This window comes from Homalodisca vitripennis, chromosome 1, assembly GCF_021130785.1.
Source record: "Homalodisca vitripennis isolate AUS2020 chromosome 1, UT_GWSS_2.1, whole genome shotgun sequence".
NCBI lineage: Eukaryota > Metazoa > Arthropoda > Insecta > Hemiptera > Cicadellidae > Homalodisca > Homalodisca vitripennis.
The window spans coordinates 96,364,943-96,384,390 of record NC_060207.1 but is presented as its reverse complement, the minus strand read 5'-3'; the positions used below and the strand labels follow the sequence as shown (position 1 = coordinate 96,384,390).

Genomic DNA, 19,448 nt, shown 5'->3' with positions numbered 1-19,448 from the left:
AACTATATCCACAATACGGGAAACAAATTCAGCTCTTTGCTGTGCCTTACACCACGGTAACATTACGACTTTTAGCCCACCAAATCAATTCAAATAACTCCGGTGATGACCAGGATGCTTGGACGTTTTACAGCCTCATTTGGCAATCAAGATTAGATCATATTATTTAATTTCTAAATCATATAACATTGTTTACTAAACATTCTGTTAGTGTTGAGTGTTTTCTTATACAACTAGGTGTTATTAATTGAGGCTACGTTTTTACCATGGAGATAAAGTTTAAATGTAAAAATATGAGCCTATCTCGAATTTATAAGTGTTTCAATTTAGAAACTTAGATTTTAGTGTTTCAATGATAGCAAATTGTTAAAAATACGATAGTCTGATAATGCGCGTGGTTTATAATTTACATTCAAAGCAGAGTTTTACGTAAGAATATGCACTGAATGAATGTTCATGATTAACAGTATTAACAGTGAGCTGTCTAGTTTTCATCCAGGTGGCTCAACTTAACTTAACGATTTCTTGTGTTATTCGGCGTTTTGTATAATCCAATCATATCACTTAAAATATGGGTGGTAAAAATTATAAATGGCTTAACAAAGATCGATAGTAGACTGGCTTCTTTAATAGTAGCAAGTAAACAGGTTGTTTAACTCCCGTAGTAATCAGTTCGTGGTCTCGACAAAATCCCCACCTTAAAGGGCACCTTATAAGTACTCTCTGTCTCTGATAATGATAGGTGTATTATTAATAACTTGTATTATCTCATATTAACACTATATCATTATATACTGCACTATGTGCCAGTGTGGTTGATCGATACGTTCGATGATCGCTCACAAAAGCTGTATAAAACTGCATATGAATGTATCAGTAGCCGTGTTTAGGAGATCTCTATACGATTGTATCGATAGGGTCTTATAAAACTGAGATCAAGATGCTGTACACATTCCAAGAGGAATTGAATGATTTTGGGCAACTGATTAATGACGTATAGGACAGTAAACGTGACAAAATACAGGTGCGTCCTTGCGACAGGTAGTAAGCTCCGACTCGGCTGTCGCACTGATAAGTCTTATCACAGACAGTCGAAGATAACGCTCGTATCGGCACTAGGTTTGGCGCTGTGCTCACCACAATGTTTTTGACTCATTTCGCCTTTGGCAATTACGAGAAGTATTAAACTTTTCACTCAAACTAGCATATGAAAGTGTTCACTTACATATTTTATTTTACAAAGTCAAAGGCTCATATAAAATGTCGCAAACTACAACACAGATAGGCTTATATTGGTTCTTTATAGTGCCGAAGACCAAAATGTCAACGAAAGTATAATGTTACTTCTTAAAGTTTTCTTCCAGCGTTGATAAATTACTTGAGATTATTGTGGTGTACCGAAAAAACATTTCCATTGCGTGAGTAATAAACTAGTTTTTCCTCAAACCAGTAGTAGAAGAATTTCCTCTAAAATATAAAACCAATCGTATGACACACAAATAAAAGTTAAATCAGCATCAACCACTCATATAAATACCGGCTATTTGGCTGCCAATCGCGACAATAGAGGCTCTTTATCTCGTCATGTAACGGTCATATATTAATAGTTCAGTTAACATAATTATTGGTTCAAAATTCTTAACCAATAACGAATACGTTATGGAAATGTAAGGTTTATTATGGAATACAAAACTGACATTTCAATTCCACCATATCATAGGTAAATATACTGAAAATGTTTCTTTATCTCGTTTGATGATTGGATTATACTCGAACATACTCGTATATTTTACGTGTATGTCTATTACTGATTTAAAGTATGAAAGAATAATTTTTCATAAATTATTATTCTTCTTAGCTTGACACACGTCAAACCAATCGTGAGACGTGTTTATATATGTTGATTAACTGTCAGCTAACCATATATAGACCAAGAAAGAGACGAATTTCATAGTCTTTGTTTGGTTATCTGACTGTGATATAATTATTATGTTTGTGTCTAACGGTAAGCTTTAAGCGTATGTAGCTAGAAAAGTATGAGCTGAGGAAAAAAATATTTTTCACAATTTTAACCCTTTTGGAGATTGAAATAGGAGGGTATATCGACCTCCGTTAAAACTAGTGCGGCTGGCGGTCGATTTCTTTCTTAGGATAAATTCCTCTATCGATAAATAAAACAAGTCGCGTGCTGACAAAGTGCAAATTGGTTTTCAGCTCCTAGAATATAACCTAAATCATTCTATAGTTGTAACTATTGAAGTTTACGACTACATTCCAATTTTTGCGAGCTAATAGAATTCTACAGAGCTCTCAGTGATGAATAGAATACAGAATGGTCTTTGTCTAGACACGTACACTACTGATATATGAAGCTGTGTCTCTGCAGCTCCAGTGTGTGTGGTTCTTGTGGTCAAGATTTCATTGCTCTGCTCAACCAGTAGAGAAATATAGCACTAATCCTGTTTGATTTTAACGCGCAATGGGTTTTGTTACATCTTTTTCTATGTGTTCAGGGTTACAAAGAAGTAAAACTAGTATCGTGTTACAAATCGCAACATACTGAATAACATGATCAAAACATGCACAATGTTTTGGGTTCCTCTGCTTTATTTGCAATACATTTTTAATGAGTTGTAATATAGTTTATAGTATATAATTTAAGCTATAGTAAAATGTTCTCACGTTTTTTAAACATTTTTGAGGGACATAAGACCTAAGTTATCAGCATAAAAATGTTGGTATACTAACGAATAAAACGGATTTACAACCATAAAACGTGTAAGTGTTGGTATACTGTTTTGTTTAAATTTGTATGGTCTTCATTTGATACTGATCAGCAACAAAAAGTTATTTTTTAGTAATCTTTTGTCCGCATAATAAAGCACGAGAGTATTTAGGGCTGCACTCAAGCAACACAACTTTAAGGAGAGTTCCACCCTGTGTATACAGTTTATATGGATAATTTATGTACTAAAAATAAGTACAAGTGGCATATAACATGTTCGTAGTCGAATCTGACAATCTAGATTGTATAGAATATTTGTTGTCATGGCGATTACATCCAGGGAAAGAACCATACCCATTTTATCTCTATAATACATTTTCAAAGGAAAATTAAATGTCTAGAAGCATGTGGGGTTGATAGTCGAAAAGTCGCTAGTCGAACTTGCCTGTGGATGATCCATCGATTGGGTGGGGTAGATTCTTAATTGGGGACAGTTTGGGACAGGAAAATAAAAAAGAGTATTACTTTCTGGTTCGTTATAAAAAGTCAAATAATTTAATTTTTAAAATAGCTACACCATGTAGAACAAAAAAATTCTGAAAAGCTAAATGAGTCATTTTTAAAGGAAAAAGAGCAGACCTAGTGAGTAAAAAGCTGCAGTTGACGTTAATTGACCGGCTAGCGGCGTATTATCAGCTGACAGATAGCTGGCGATAAGACGGAACTGGGAGTGGAGTGACAACTTGGAGTTGCACAACATGTGCGGGGAGTCACTCTTCCTCTTTTCTCTGAGTCTTTTTCAACGTTACTATTTTATCTTTGCCTTAAGTGGTTTCCAGCAAGATTGTAGCTAGCTCATGTCATGGGATTGCTTTTATAGGAGCTGTGAATACACAATAAGCATTGTGTAGATTGAGGAATGTAGGCGCTGACTTGCATAGGTTATTTAATTGTGTTAACTCTTACCTAAAACCAAAACTAAATTTTAAAAAAGCCTCTAAAGAAAATTAAGTCACACTTTAAAATTGAACGATAACCAGCTGTCGGACGGTCGCGCATCAGAAGCTCCGCTGAAGTTTAAAACTGCGTTATTTGTAGGAATTCTTCTCATGTATTTAATTGTTTCACTGTAGTAACTTATAATTTAGTGCTTCAGTGATAATTACTTGACTGTTAATACTAACTGTTAGTAGTTTATACTAACTACAGTTTTTCTCATAAGAAACTCTAAATTGAATATCAAGGAATATCAACCACGTGTCGCGTAACAGGTTTCGGTAAGGTTGCATGCAAAATTTTAAATCTATAACTGATTCCATTCTCGAAATGTCCTGCGGGAGCATAGACAGACTTACAATCATATACAACATAAATTAACACAAAAATTACGCTCAGCCAATTATAGAACACAATATTGTTTATTTAGGAATGATATTTAAAATATACGGATGAAATATTTCTCGGGATTTCTTGCCAAATGATACATTCACACTTTTGTTCATTAAGTTATGTTAATAGCAGTGTGCGAATAATAAAAGTTGCGCTGAGCTATGGAGGGTACTACAACAAAGTTCACAATTCCACCTTAACTCTTAGACCGTTCAAAATTTTCAAACGTCCCTCGGGGACATGTAAAAGTATGAGGTCCTTTTTGATTGAATTAAACATTTCTAAAATGGTGGGAAGGGGGCAACTGAAATATTTTAAATGGGATGGCCCAATAAGTAATGTCTCAAATTAAAGGCCTTGATGAGACAAAACGTTAATTAATGAAACCCCTTTAAATTAAGGTGTCGTACAATGGTTAACCATATGTTATAATCACTCTCCAAAGGGTGGTTGTAGGGATAAGTAAAAAGTTTGAAACAGTGGCCCCATCATGTAACAACCACGTAAGTTGATAAAAAATTAAAACTGGAAAAAATTCGTAATATTGACAAGTTAAAGTGGGGTAGGGAACATTTCCCACTGTTTATTATATTCACTGTAAACAGAATCTTTATTATGTACCTTGACGATGATTAACGAATCAATATTAGTTGAAGTGTATTATCAAATGAAGCAGTAATTCAATTAATTTCCCCAGTTTATCGGTATCCACGCTTTATTCTATCTTATAATCTCCCACCGGGCTCGTTCGACGAAGATAAAATTGGTTCTTTCCCTCGGTTGCACTTAATGGAAATAATTTTCTCTGCTGATTACAGTTACCGCCATCGAAGCTGAACTCGCTTTTTAGTCCTCATTCTATCGAGAACTCCGTGGATTCCATTATTAACTTTAACTGAACACCGCACCGGGGGGGGGGGGGAGATAGTTTGATAATTTATAGATCTCGATCTCGTGCTCAGTGAATCGGTTTACAAACTAAGGTTCTATCAGTAGCGAGTTTAACTTTGCAAACCGCGAAAAAGTTTCTGCTTGTTCATCTTCGGACAATTGAATAATTTTTCTAACTTTGATGTTCATTAATTACATTTTTATTTTTAAAACTCTATAAATACAAAAATTCTGAGTGAAAATAGATATCGTAGAATCGCACAGTGAAACTTGCAGAAAGTTCGGATTCATGATCGTTGTTTTATATCTTTTAAGTTATCCCTCACTGCCAATGCTAAGTTGGAAAGGGTGAGAGGTAACAACGTTCGCTCGTACAGAACTGAAGGTAACTTTCGCATCCAACAGCATAAAGCAAATTTAAAATCACAACCAGTTTGATTGGAACACGTATTGGTGTCCAAATATCTCTATTCCATGGATTAATTAATTATGTATCCCTGGGAATATTCTTTAATCTAATTTAAAAACTCAAATGAGGCTAGAACTTGGACGAGCAAATGCGATTGCGTGTGAAATAGAAGTTCGTTCTCGATAATAATAATAATAATCATTATTGCGTCAATAATTATAAGATTGCATGCATCCGTCAGGTACATTCATAAAAATATACATTTGCATTAATTCCGTTGCAGTTATAGCTATTTAATTGTATAACAGAACTGGGGGTTTAATTTTATTCTTGTTTTCAATAGTTTTTAATAATTTTCATCCCAGCAACTCAACATGAACTCTTCAACGGAGTAAAACGCCTTTGACACCAGGAGGTGTTTTAATCAAGATTTGAATCGTTTAGAATCGCTGAGATGTTTAATTCCCTCAGGCAGCTTGTTTATCGGTTTCACACCAACTTGGGACTGCAAGTGTTCAAATGCAGTCGTTCTATGTTGTACAATCCGAAAGTTGTCCCTGCCTCTTGTCTCGTTTTGGTGGACGTCACTGCCTTGGACCAACTCGCATTTGAGTCGACAGTATAGAACGACGTCGAGAATATAGAGACATGGTAAAGTTAACAATCCAAGCTGTCTGAAGGCATCTTTAATCGACTTTCTGAAATTCAATTTGTAAATAATTCTGGAAGCTTTCTTTTGAGCTCTAAATACTCTTTCGAATTTGTATTTAGAACAGCTGCCCCACAGTCTCAAACCGTAAGACAAATGTGGATGTATCAGGCCAAAGTAGGCCGTTTTTAATACACCGATAGAACAGAATTTTGCAAGGTTACGCTAAACATAAATGTCAGAAGCAACCTTGGAGCAGATGCTGTCAATGTGAAAGACCCACGTCAGTCCTCGATCAAGGTAGCTACATCCCAAGAACTTAACGGATTCGGCCTCTTTCAAGAGAACATCGTTCATCATTATCGCGAGACGATACTTCTGTTCTTGTCGATGCCGAAGGTAAAAATATATTGAGTTTGATTTTGAGCTGTTTGTTCACAAATTGAGTCTTGAGAAATATTCGATGTATGAATTTAAATCGATAAATGATTTTACTTCAAGATCATTTTTAGATTTCGATTTAATACAGAGAGTCGTGTCATCAGCATATTGAATCACCTTTCCATTCTGGACTGATGTATTCAACTTGTTGACATGTGTATGTCGATGTGTATGAATCTGAATGAAGGGCTGGTAGGCTTGATTTGTAGTTGTCGTAGAACTCATGTAGAACTATTGAATATTGTAATGTAATTGTGTTGCTGTCTACAACGTTTTTTATACAATACCACTATTATTATCATAATTTAGAAGTATTATATTTTTCTTTCTTACATCCGCTCAACCTGGGAGAAATTCTTTAACATGATTCCTAAACATAAACACACAGAGATTAGTAATTTGAGATTGTTTTTATCTCAAAAGAATTTAAGAGTCTATTGAAGTGTAAAGCTGAAAATACTGTATTTACAACTGAGAGTGAATAAGAGCAAGTCAGAGTGATGCTGTCAGATTCATAACGATGACACGGCAAGATTACACAAGGGCGCATAAAGCGCTGTGCAGAAACGCGGACATCTGGGTGTTACACGCGCTCGTGCCAACGCCTTATTCAGTCGACAATAGCGCTTCGGATAATGAAGCGTTAGGACCGTTTGTGTGGCAGAGCTCTTATCACTGCATTGAGCCGCAATCCTGATAACAAAACTGACGCGAGCTCAGTTGTGTGTTCGCGCAGGTGCAATAGTCCACACTCCTATGGATGAGTAGTCAGTCAGTCAGTCAGACAGTTGGACTGACTAGTGTCGCGCCGCGCGCCGGTACTGTAGGGGTGAATGTTTTCTGATCGCTTGTTCGCTTGTGCTCCACTGTCACTGTCATCATTACCGCTGATACTGTAACAATCTGCATAAACTCGTCTCCCACCCCCACTCCCCCCATCACCAGCCCCGTCTGTATAAAGTGTTCAACGTTTAAATACAGGTAAGTATTTTATATATATATATATATATATATATATATATATATATACTTTTACAAAATATTATTTTGTTTATGCAAAACTAAAGCAGTATCTATCATATACTATATAATAACTTCCTCCAGTTGTAAAAGCTCCATAGTAATGGCCTTTGTTTGAGTAATTAAGGCATTTTGTTAATAGGACGGTCTTTAAATCTTAAAAATAATCGTTTATAACAGTAAATATACCAGTTTAAAAACATGAATTCCAACATAACCAGAAGGAAATAACAAAACCATTTTAAAATACGAAGCCAAATATAGTTCTTAGTTATGTATAACTACTTTTTTTAATACACTTTAATTTAATTTAATTACAGTCAAACTTATTAATCTGTGTTATTACTATAAATACAACATATACTATTTTATATTCAAAATAAAAATAATTATTTGGTTTCACTGATATTTGGAAAGTAATGATTTGTTTCAAATATAACTTACCATTATTATTGCCTTGTAATAGAATTATACCATTAAATAAAACGTATTCTAATCTAATGATCACCTTATTCATCATTACAACAGTCTCCAGTATAAGCTTGTTTTGAACAAACATATGAGTTCACCTTCTTAGGAAATACATTAAGTTGTATATTATGTTTTCTGATAAGAATATAATGATATTTGATTGCGAAAATAGCATATCTTTCTATGATAGAATGTTCATATAGTATTAGCGATACCATTAGTTAGTCTTGAGAATCTGGGAGGTTTAAGATAGCTTTTACCAAAAGCCTTATCTCTATATTACTTCTCATTGAAACAAAGCTCACTCTTTGTAAAATTCTATACAGGCGTTATTATGTAGTCTTATCTGGATAGCTATGTAATCTAAACTGACCTTGGGAGAGGGTAGCGTATATCGATCTCATTGGTCGCCTCGTGGTGTTAGTGAAGAAGTTAGTCTTTGAATATATACTTGTTTGGACGAAGTGTCTACAAAACAATTGTCAGGGATTCATAATAAAAGGTAAAACACCAAACTTTCAGAAAGTTATAGAAAAATAACACACTTTTAAAAATATTTCTGACTTAAAAATTTGTTTAATATACCAGTAAACATCCTGTTTGTGTTCTAAAGTTTAGATTTGAAAAAAAGCCAAAAATATGTTTTATTTTAACTGTCTGAAATGTTGTTTGCAACTACAGGAACCTACTACCGATAGAAACCCACTTTATTTTTTTCCTTTTTCCAATTCACAATAATTAATGTTTGAAATAAGAAAATGTATATTTTCATTTATATTCCTAAACCACTAGGTAACATTGCCAACTATCAAATATAAAATTACATTACTAGTCTTGAAAGTGACCGTTTCCAGGGCGAGTTTGCATTTACGCGCGAAGTGAAGCTGAGCGTGGGAAAATGCTTTCGAGACGAGTATTGAACGATACCTTTCATCACAATGCAAAAAAGCATACGACATCCTCTAAAAGATTATCTAATCACCTTTCATCGTCTAGTAATTATTCTTCCACGAGGAAACATCACAATTTTATAATGTATTTGGTGTTAAAATCTGCTGTTTGAACATCCATTAGTCCTCCTGTGGGCCTAATCGGGAATTTAAATTGTTTATACAGGGAAAGACATGTAGTATAGGGAAAGAATTGTTTACATATGGAAAGTAACGTTTGGGAGAGGGAAATCAGCTGACTTCTACGAAGGAAACGATGACTTTCGCAGATCTCAGTTGTCAATACAACTTTACATACAATACAACAACACAATTTTCCGATGAAAAAGTTCATTACCATACGGAATAATTAAAAATAGTTCCTGACTATGGGTAGAATAACGCCAAATATTGTGGAAAATATTAATTGACGATTTCGTTAGATTTTTCCTTGCTCTTTTATTAGCTTTGTTATCAATAAGCACTTCACAGACAATCGTTAGAGGCGTTAATCAGCCTAAGAAAACATAATTCTTTAATTGTGTTCACTTAGTTGATATCGGCACTAGCCAAGCGGCCCGTTGTGCTAAGTGCTATTTTAAGAAAACAAACAAACATAGAGTGTATTAAACAGTCGGCCAGGGTTGTTTATTCTACCGTGTGTAATGTTTATATTTATCAGCATGAACCGTTGAAACCTTCTTCTCTAGTTTGATAACAACTGCGTAATAATTTCACTTCAAATGTTAAAAGAGTTGTTTACATAGTTGTCTGTTTATTTGAGATCGTTCAGTCTGTATTTGGTTAGTTGCATGTTTATGAATGAAGATATTTATATAATTTTTTTTTACGATGTCAAAACCGTTTATATGCAATATGACCGAAATAATGACAAAAAGTAAAATTTGATTTACTTAAGTGATATTTATTAATCTGTCACAAAAACCAATCGCTCCACCTTAATTATTATACATTGTACTGACCGCCATGCTGTATCCTATGAAGCCATTTAATATCCAAAACAAAAAATAAAAAATATCGCAAACGTCTCTAATAGTCTCATCCCGTTTTAAAAAACCCAATTTAAAAATGAATTACCATTTTGGCCGTTAACGTTGGATATTTGTTTTATATCAATTATATCTTCGTTCTATCTCAATTTAGTACATAAACAAAATATTTTGATTTTCTAATCTCGTTTGTGAACCTTGAAAATCGGGGTAAATTTTTAACTGTAGCCTACCTGAACCGTGAAGGTAAGTTTTCAAAAGCGACAAAAATTCTTAAATCTGTATAACGTATACTCTACTATTCACATATTTAACGATATCTGTCAACTACAAATGATTTGTTTAACAAAACGTACACTACCTTACAAAAATTTTCTTCCGTCATCTATTTGTTTATAAATTGTGCTATTTTCGCGCCTGTTTTATTTAAGATACTTATGACTACAATATAAGTGAATTCACCAAAGGGTTACTGCATCAACCTTGTAGGAGAGGCCTTCTAGTTCCAGCGTCGACTTTTTTGTTTTATTATTATAAATGAAAAAAATAAGATATCTCAGTGTACATCTTGGGTTATATGTATATATTTATATATACAATTATTTAAAAAATTATAATATGGTGCAATAAATGATTAAGTTGTGTTTTATGCAGCAAAATCTTGACAAACTGTAGGCTTTCAAAACGAGTAATAAAGTCATGTTATCAATACGATTGGTTTATATTGTAATTAACTCATTAAAATGACTTTAATGAACCATTACTGATAAAAGCGTTGTAGCTATAACCACAAACAGCGGCCAAACGATAAATACAATTAGTCAAGATTTGTGTGCCATTACGATAATGGGGTTTTATAACGTAAACGTGAAATGAAGAAAACACACTGTTTGTTCCGTTACATTTGGAATAATACATGCAACGGACAATAGTCTAGGAGGTAAATGCATACATTTGCACTTTATAAAGCCACGCCTAGTTTTGTGCTTTTACCTTAAGAAAAAATCGATAATCAGACGCGTTAATGTCAGCAGGGTCGCGGTCGTGATGGAAAGATAATCAAGGAGTTAAAATACCAAATTATCATTTTTTTCATATTCCTTATATTTTTTACTTAACAGGAATACCTTTCTACAACTCGCAAAATACTACTATCAAATATAAGGGCTTACAAGTGTTGTACGTTTAACATTGTTCTTATGGGGTAAACCAAGATCGCTTCACTGTGTCGTGCGTCGGTTCTTAAAGCCAAACATCATACATGTAAGTAATATCACAATTAAACGATCTGTGATATGGTGAAATCAAAGCTTTTCGTTTTTATTTTAATATTAAAATTTGTTTATCTATTAACAGTTTATATTTGGTTCTGAATCATGATCTTTTAATCATGCTAACAATTTCAACCTACCTGCGCCGTTCAAGACTGGAATGCCTCTATAGCTAGTTTATTGAGTGCTAAAGCCGGAAATAACTCAGACACGATCGGAAAGTAATCACAGAGTGTAGAATGGAACTGAGTATAAAACATGGAGCATTCTGTACTCCATGGTCATATGTACAGTAGTCACATCCACCTGGAAGTATCGCTGGTAGTCTACACAGCCAGTTCGTTTTAAAAGTATTTATCATGGAAGGTTTCGAATTTAAAACATTTTCTGGTAATTTCTACAAGGTATATACGAGTTCACTCATATATTCACTAAAAGCACCGCACTTTAAGTTCGCACCCGACGCTGCACGGGCAGGAACTTTCACATTACCCAATCCCGCAATCTGACTGGGTCAAGTTCTCAGCTTTGAACTCGAGGTTGGAACCTCTCACGCTCTCTTGTTCACCGGTTCAGTCACATTTTATTTCATATATCCATTCTGCTAATTTAATTTGTTTTATTTATTACGCCATACACGTTTGCAAATCTAAATGCGATAGTATATTATTTATACTTCAATCTAACAATTCAGTATTATGAATATCATTGATTCAGAACAGTAGTGTGGAAAGGAAATATCTTTTATTTCTTGGATCCCTGATTGTTATTAACTATATACCTTGCAGCGTACATAATGTGTGGTCCTTATCAGTCAATTTGTTCACCTTTCATTTTACTTAGTTTCGGTTGTTTCGTTTCAATAACCGGAACTCGTTCTAAGAACGTGACTCAAACCAAGATTCAGAAATAATGACTAAACCAATTCGTCATTACACTGATTTATGAAAGCTGATCTAATCGCTAAGTGCGCTTTCTCGTAAAAGAATCGTTTTTCAAAAGCATGACACAGGTTTTATGTGTCTAAACGATAAGATTATTCTAAATATTATTATTGAGTTTACCTTTCTGTCAGGGATCCAACAAAAATCGGTTGATTTACCGGGCAATGTCCCATTTTTAGAAATATTAGTACTATTTGGAGCACGCCACAAAGAACTTGAAATGGAAGTAAGTGAACTAAATTGTGTGGACACGGCAGAAGAACATTTCCCCTAATGAGGTTAGAGCCAACGTGTCAGGACTGGACACAAGAATGCGCACACTTCACTCGCTCAGTTGTGTCTGGCAGAACTCGGCAGATAACTGTTCCACTTGACTCAATTACAGGAGGATCACAAGAGAGTGAAAACGTCTGGAGTTACGGCTGGCTCCTGGCCAGAGGGAAACACTAACATTGTCTACGAGTCGTATTTGTGTCATTTGGCTCTTAAACTTGCTGCCCCGTAACATAAATTGTGTTCCGTCGATAACCCGAAACCGTTTTGTACTTATATCCTCGACTGATTATTTCCTTCCTGTCACTGTAATTAAATGTACTAAAGTAATGCAATTAATGTTACATGCTTTACTGGTTCAACAGAATGGAATTAATTGTTTAGATTAAATATTAAACTAGTGTTATTTTAGTTTTAATTCATCCATATCTTTTATTGTGATAGATATTGTAATTGTTAAATCAATTTTTATTTTTATATACAAGATATTATAAAATGTATTCCACATTTTCCCACCGACGTAAAAGTCAAGTCTGTAGGTACCACAATTAATTTATTTGCCGCAAAGTAATTTTGTAAACTCGTAATATTACTTCTTAAATTACTATAATTACTTTCAAGAACTTTATTAATTTAGTTCTCTCTATTTACTTTTATTACTCATTATCAGATGAGGTCAAAAATTATAATAATGAAAACTTATGTATTAATATAATAAAGTTTCCAGCAATTCCAGCTCCGTCTTCAAAACTCTTGTCATCATGAAGGTCAAAGAGCTCAAAGTCTTGGAGACCACATCTTGTCTTATTTGAGTGATCTCAGAAATACTCATATTCCTTTCAATAAGACATTTTTATTATTCCTGTTCAACCAGACATCAATGACATGAGAAACTTTGAGGTAATTTTGAAAATTTTTTTTGTCTTAGGTTTATTTTCCTGTATGTGAAATTTATGTCTAAGTTTGGAAATTTGTTATGTACATATAATTCATTTAATTTTTATTAATTTTTTTCATTGAAATTTTATATTTTCTATATAAGTTTTTATTGGATCCTTACGTACGATCAGAATATTTATGCCGAATTTAATGTAACCCTAATTAATGAAGCTTTGTGCTTTTCCCTTAATGTTAAGTAGGACTACGTGGAATCCTGAAAACATTCCTGTACGCAGTGTGAGTTAATGAAGAAATAAGACTAATTTACAGGGCACCAACCGTCAGATTATTTTGAGATTATTTTGACGTCATATAATCTTCATTTGTAAAACTTTTCTTTGATGAAAGAACAAAACATATGAAACTTATAGCTGGAAAATGTAAGTTTTCTAATGCATCATTAATGAATTTCCAGTTTATAAACAACTTTATTCTAGAAATATGAGATCACAAACTGGACATATTTATGTGGGGACAAACAGAAGGAGTTGGCATTTTGCCGAATATGTGATTCATAGCTGCGGATTAAAGTTTGTTTGAGATGTGAAGTATATTTACTATCTCATTTACGTTTATCTCACTATCCTCTTTCCATCTCATCGGTTTTATCGTGTCCATCTCTTTCTTATGGATCTAAAAGTTATCGTTTAGAATGCGAACCTTTCAGTGTCTACACTGCTTTTAGAACGGCCACTTTATTGATATAAATAAACCAATTTAACTCTAAAACAGCCAGCGAATGGTCAGACGAAAGTACAAATACTCTTTTCACGTTTGTTTCTATAATTTTTTAAGTTATGCATTATTAGTGGAGATTCGCTCTGTGACATTTGGAGAGTTATTTCAAGGATTATTTAGCTCATAGCGATATGGGCTTTGTACAAATGTGAAGTCCTACATAGTATTTCGTTACGAAGACGTCAGACGTACTCGTAATATGATATACTTTACTATGATATACATAATCAAACAAGGTACACAGCACTTGTCGCGTAACATGCTTCGCTAAGTATGATATGGTTGGTGAACTTGAATTCAAGCTGTAAATTACCAATTCAATTTCGGTAATATAAACAAGTTTAAATGCTGTTAAATGATTAATTTCGAAAAATGTTCTTTGCGAAACGCTATACAGTTTTCAAGAATGTTCCCTTGTTACTTTGCGGGATTGTGATATTTTGTATCTAGCCTAAAATTGAAATAAATTATTTATAGTATGCAATACAATTACATGCTATAAGCTAAAGCCGAACTTTACATTTAGGCGTAGCGTCATCATGAGCCAAAAAGGGAGTGTTTCTAGCTCTAAACATCATGTAGCTATCAGGCTCAGTTAACAGAGTATTTCTGTTTATATTATTCAAAGATTCATTCAAACATCATAAAATTAAATATACGAATGGTATATGATACTGATTCGTGATATTCATACAGTCCTTAAATTTTTCAGAATAGCCGTTAAAAGTCGATTAATGTATCACTATTGTGAAAAATTGTTTTTTTTCAGTTCTATGCCAAATAATGCTTTAATATCAAATATGAAATTCTGTATTGTTTGTTTCCAACCGCCAGGATCCCATTTTGTATCAGATAGTAGTTGGTGTTCTGCCAAATCTTGATTGTTTACTTGTAAAATGTCAAGTCCAACTTTTTTGGTAATTTATTCCTTGATAAAGGCTACTCTTCTTTATACTTTCCTTTTCCGGAGAATTGTAACTTCGTACGTAGCTGTGAGATATTTTCATATATTATGCCTATGGCGTGAGTGTTGTAACTGGCTGAGCCTATCACTCGGTGGACTGGAAACCCACATATCTGTCTGTCTGTCTGTATACAGTATCTACACGGTATCTCGAGAATGAACTAACCTATACACTTGAAACCTCTTGTAATATGTCTCACGAACTAGGATTATTTATATATAATAAGTGTTTTATCAACATATGTATGTATGTCTGTATACAGTATCTACACGGTATCTCGAGAATGAACTAACCTATACACTTGAAACCTCTTGTAATATGTCTCACGAACTAGGATTATTTATATATAATAAGTGTTTTATCAACATATGTATGTATGTATGTATACAGTATCTACACGGTATCTCGAGAATGAACTAACCTATACACTTGAAACCTCTTGTAATATGTCTCACGAACTAGGATTATTTATATATAATAAGTGTTTTATCAACATATGTATGTATGTATGTATACAGTATCTACACGGTATCTCGAGAATGAACTAACCTATACACTTGAAACCTCTTGTAATATGTCTCACGAACTAGGATTATTTATATATAATAAGTGTTTTATCAACATATGTATGTATGTCTGTATACAGTATCTACACGGTATCTCGAGAATGAACTAACCTATACACTTGAAACCTCTTGTAATATGTCTCACGAACTAGGATTATTTATATATAATAAGTGTTTTATCAACATATGTATGTATGTCTGTATACAGTATCTACACGGTATCTCGAGAATGAACTAACCTATACACTTGAAACCTCTTGTAATATGTCTCACGAACTAGGATTATTTATATATAATAAGTGTTTTATCAACATATGTATGTATGTATGTATACAGTATCTACACGGTATCTCGAGAATGAACTAACCTATACACTTGAAACCTCTTGTAATATGTCTCACGAACTAGGATTATTTATATATAATAAGTGTTTTATCAACATATGTATGTATGTATGTATACAGTATCTACACGGTATCTCGAGAATGAACTAACCTATACACTTGAAACCTCTTGTAATATGTCTCACGAACTAGGATTATTTATATATAATAAGTGTTTTATCAACATATGTATGTATGTCTGTATACAGTATCTACACGGTATCTCGAGAATGAACTAACCTATACACTTGAAACCTCTTGTAATATGTCTCACGAACTAGGATTATTTATATATATAATAAGTGTTTTATCAACATATGTATGTATGTCTGTATACAGTATCTACACGGTATCTCGAGAATGAACTAACCTATACACTTGAAACCTCTTGTAATATGTCTCACGAACTAGGATTATTTATATATAATAAGTGTTTTATCAACATATGTATGTATGTCTGTATACAGTATCTACACGGTATCTCGAGAATGAACTAACCTATACACTTGAAACCTCTTGTAATATGTCTCACGAACTAGGATTATTTATATATAATAAGTGTTTTATCAACATATGTATGTATGTCTGTATACAGTATCTACACGGTATCTCGAGAATGAACTAACCTATACACTTGAAACCTCTTGTAATATGTCTCACGAACTAGGATTATTTATATATAATAAGTGTTTTATCAACATATGTATGTATGTATGTATACAGTATCTACACGGTATCTCGAGAATGAACTAACCTATACACTTGAAACCTCTTGTAATATGTCTCACGAACTAGGATTATTTATATATAATAAGTGTTTTATCAACATATGTATGTATGTATAAAACGCGTGAATAGGTTTTTTGCATACAATATAGTCTATTTTAATATATAATATTATAGACTACATCATAAGGAATATAAAAAAATATTACATATTATTTAAAGGTTTACATTCTGTGTTTTATTTAAATATAACTAAAATGAATATAAAGTTTGTATTGGATAATGAAATTATATTCAAATAATCAATGTATTCTTCATCGATGTTTAATCTGTTAAATATTAAGAAACCAAACTTTCTGGATTAAAGACGAGAAGTAATTGTGCCTGTTGAAGAAAGTTGCGTAAAAAGTTCAATTAGCGCGCAACTGCAACATGTAAATTATATCGTTGCAAAACTATGGTATTTAAAATAAGATACTATGATTGCAACGCAGTTATGCAAAAATGTAATTAATCAATCGATATTTGAAAAATTATTCTCACCTATCTATGGACAACATTTCTTTTCACTTTAATATTATGAGACCTAAAGTGGTAATAAAATTCAATGTTTACGTACTACAGACTAGAAATTGGGTTTGTTCCATAATTTTTCAAACATCCTCCCTTTCCATTATTACTAAATTAAGTAGAACTGTTCGCTCCTGGCCAATATTTGTATATTTCAAAATACATCCTTATTGAAATCTTTACATGTACAATGTATTGAGCCAATATTTTACAATGAGCTCAAACACAACTCTCACGAGTTCGCTTGTCCCTGATCCAAAGCTCAACTGAATTATTTTCAAACACTTTTAACTTCTATTGTTTCAATATTTTGTACATTTCTTTTAAAATGGAAAACTTAGAACGGTTTAATTTGTTTTAAATTAAAACACATTTTTTGTATAATTTATTACTAATAAATCTTTTGTTCTTGTATATCCATGTCATATATATATATATATATATATATATATATATATATATATATATATATATATATATGCTCCCGGCGGAGCAAGTACTTTTTGTGATTCAATGTTTATTGAAATTAAATAAGGCATTGCCATTTATACAATTTAACGTAAATATATATATATATATATATATATATATATATAAATGTTCTACTATATATTATAATAATTAACAAGTTTATTTTATTTTTTAAGTCCATCTCTGCTTTTTGAAATTACGATGTGTTTGTTTTGAGATAATATATCTATCTATTGTATAAGTTTCTGAATATTTCATGACAGACGTAATTGTAATGTTCAGTTCATTTTATATTGTATCAATGTCTTGTAAAATTTGTTGGTGCTGCTAAATAAATAAATTCTTAAATTAATGTTTGAAATGTTTTATCGCAGAATATTCAAATTGATTTACACTAAATTTATTTAATTAATCAATATATTAATTGAAAATGTCATGATAAGTTCAATAAGAGATAAAACTCGGTTCGCTGTACTAATCAATACCTCTGACAATGGAGACGGGCTGTGGTGAGATGTTACCGGATATTACAGTTCTTCACCGCAGAATTAGAGAACGAAAGGTATAAAAATATTCGTCCTAGTTATTTATTGGAAAGGCTGTTAGTGACTAGAATATTTTGAAGATTTGGGCAAATTAAAAGATAAAGACAATAAATCTAGATGTGGAATGAAGAAAAAGATAGTTTCTTAATACTGTTATCATACGCAATTATCGAACTCATAATTCCTAATAAAAATGAACAGTAAACATTTTAGTGTCAAGGATAATTAATAATTAAGTGTATGTAATAATATTTTCTTCTAATTGTGTGATATATAACTCAGAGGTAGTTGAAAATTAATAATTTTTATATACATATATATAACATTTACATAATTATGTTATGTAAAAATGGAACTAGTGGCATATTTTTACTAGATAAAATGGTTTGTTCTAACAGAAATACTAATTTATGGGTATGAGATATCGTAAGTGTGACGTATAAGTGCTATCAAATAAAATAACCAATATTCCTGTCACTGGGGTCCTGATAGTTACAGCTAGTTAATAACACACTTACAGGAAACAGTGTGACGTCGCTTGTGGTGTGGTGTGGAATGTAATTAGTTCATCATAGTGCGATTGACTTCTTTTTATCATATTTTTCAGTATTATATTTCACATTTACAATTTTGTTGAGTTAAATGTCAGACAAAACGTCATAACAAACTTTTTTTCAACATTCTAAAATGTTATCGAATGTTTGTGTTATTCTTTTTAAGCTTGCAACTTTTGCTAAGGTGTTTTAACGACTACAAGTAAATAAACTATGAGTAAGATTACACCTTACACTCTATTGTGATAATTCTAAGTAAACATAACATTAACATGATGTTGCCATACATGATTCTGCACTTTGATCAGATATTTTAAAAGGTTTATCAAATGTACTTGTGTTGAAAATCCGTCTGTTAGTGTAGTCTCGTGTGAGATGGAGCAACTTTTGATGGGAAGGAGCTGTGGCCTCACGCCAGAGTTGAGTTCATTGTGCTCTTTATTTTGTCTCAACTTTCCCCCAAGCACTCTCAGAAAATTCACACTTCACTCACCGCCATATTGTCTCTTTTGCTCACTTTTTACACCATTCTTGTCTTTTCACTCCATAAACCTCTTCATTTAAAAGTA

General features: G+C 32.7%; 1 protein-coding gene across 4 annotated transcripts in view; it reads left to right on the top strand.

The window, feature by feature from the left end:
• The window catches only part of LOC124367280 (fatty acid 2-hydroxylase), a 178,753-nt gene that overhangs the window by 91,790 nt on the left and 67,515 nt on the right, over positions 1-19,448 (top strand). Inside the window, exon 1 of one of the 4 annotated variants that reach the window (XM_046824000.1) lies at positions 7,139-7,485. The exons of the other annotated variants lie outside the window; for them this stretch is intronic. The gene's annotated coding sequence lies outside the window, so the exon portion shown is untranslated. Of the gene's footprint in view, positions 1-7,138; positions 7,486-19,448 lie in introns of those variants that run through there. 4 annotated transcript variants of the gene reach the window in all.